Below are 1,970 nucleotides of genomic sequence, written 5' to 3' on the forward strand. Positions count from 1 at the left end.
CGGGAAGGCGCGGACTCTGCGCTGCCCCGAGGGCTGTGGACCTGAGTCCTGGGCTTTGTCTTCCGCGCTGCCTTCGTGGTGACGGTCTGGGGGCGCCATTCCGGCGAAGGGCGCGGGCCGGACGCCGCGGGGCACGGGCCCGGATTCTACGCTCGGAAGGGAAGGGGCGGACGTGAGTTTCAGCGTGATTACCTTCAGAGGGGAGGGTCTTTGGGGTGGAGGAGCGGCGCGCTCAGTGTCGCCTAGCGTGCGGAGCTAGTTGTGGACTTTGCAGGGGTGCCAGGGGACGGCTTCGGGGATCCTCCAGTTTGAGGCGTGCAGCCCACAATAAAGATGAACGTCGGAGAAGTTCTGTCCGGTTCCGTGCGGTGCGCAGGCCGGGAGCGGGAGGGACCGCGGGCGGAGAGCGCTGGAGCCGGGCCGTGCTCTGAGTTACAAACTCTATTGTGACGCACTTACTACGAGTGACGGCCGCTGCCAAACCTTCCCCAGACTTGCTGCCCTCAGCGTTTTCGGCAAACAATGGGGCCGGAGCAGGGAACGCGGCCAGCCGCCTGCAATCGCTGCATCTGCGCCCGCTGCTGTGCTCCAGCACGGTATCTGATCCCGGGAAATCAGAGCCCGCTGGGAGTTTCTGACTTAGTCAAGTCTGTCCTGAGGGAAGAGCACATATGAATAGAATTCAGACAAGCTGCTTCTCTTAGAACTTGTGTGTGTGTGTGTGTGTGTGTGTGTGTGTGTGTGTGTGTGTGTGTACCAGTTCCACAAGTAATTGAAAGTTGTTACTGTGTTTTGTTTAGTGTAATGAAGTTTAGTACCACCCCCCCGCACGCCCCGTAAAAAGAGATTCATACGTTTGTTTTAGGTGCATTTTTATCCTTATTTGGGAGATTGTCAGATAACTCTGCAATATAATGACTTCATTTTTAAGTGTTTGGTATTAACTCTAAGAAGATTGTCAGATAACTCTGCAATATAATGACTTCATTTTTAAGTGTTTGGTATTAACTCTAAGAATTTTTAATGAATAGGTGGAAGTTAGCAAATTTATTTGTTGTAATTATTACTAATCTTAGATTTTCTTTTTATTTTACTTACAGAAAAAAAGACCAAATGGCAAAGCAACCTTCGGATGTAAGTTCTGAGTGTGACAGAATGTGGACACTTGCAGCCTGTGGAGAGGCCTCCCCAGCTCAGGCCCGGGGCCCCTACCTTCCTACAGACAGAGCCGCAAGGAAATCCTGAAGGCGAAGGGGACCGCTGCCCCCACGGCAGCCTTCAAGGCCCGGTGGCCCCACCGGCCAGCCCCGGCCCTTTTGCTACCAGATCCCCGCTTTTCATCTTTGTGAGAAGATCCTCTCTGCTGTCTTGATCCTCCAGTGGGTATTTCTCTTTTGACACATACAGGAGCCCGGCACCCATGAGTTGTGACAAATCAACACAAACCCCAAGTCCTCCTTGCCAGGCCTTCAACCATTATCTCAGTGCAATGGGTAAGTGATGCCTGGGTAAGGGGCAGTATGGTTGTTTGAATATGTGTCTAAAGGCTGTGTATAGTATTTAAAGTCCCCTTTTAAAATCTCTTAACTGATTTATTCCAGATCTTGATGGCAACAGAGGATCTGTTAAATAAAATATCAAACATTTAAAAAAAAAACAATATTCAGTTTTGTGGCAGCGATGAGTTAAGGTCCAAACTTCAGCCTGTGGGGCAGGAAAGCTTGAATTTCTGCAGCCCTCATTAAGCTAGAGCATATAACCATGGCATGTTTTAACCACTAAGCTTTACATATTAATGATATTCTGCTTGAAAGGGACCTGGTCAGTTGCAGAAAGTAACTTAATAACATAACCAAAAGTGTGAAGAAAGATGAGGCAAGTTAATCATTTTCAAAATGACATTTAAAAAAAATGAATTAGTTCATATATGCAGTATCAACACAGAACCAAGAAAGTGATTTGTTCAAATT

General features: G+C 48.6%; 1 pseudogene; it reads left to right on the top strand.

Moving 5' to 3' along the window:
* The first annotated feature begins 1,113 nt into the window (after positions 1–1,113).
* LOC103582016 lies at positions 1,114–1,493 on the top strand (annotated as a pseudogene).
* The last annotated feature ends 477 nt before the right edge of the window (positions 1,494–1,970 follow it).

The sequence above is a fragment of the Galeopterus variegatus genome, unplaced genomic scaffold, assembly GCF_000696425.1.
Source record: "Galeopterus variegatus unplaced genomic scaffold, G_variegatus-3.0.2 Scaffold14629, whole genome shotgun sequence".
In the NCBI taxonomy this organism is placed as follows: domain Eukaryota; kingdom Metazoa; phylum Chordata; class Mammalia; order Dermoptera; family Cynocephalidae; genus Galeopterus; species Galeopterus variegatus.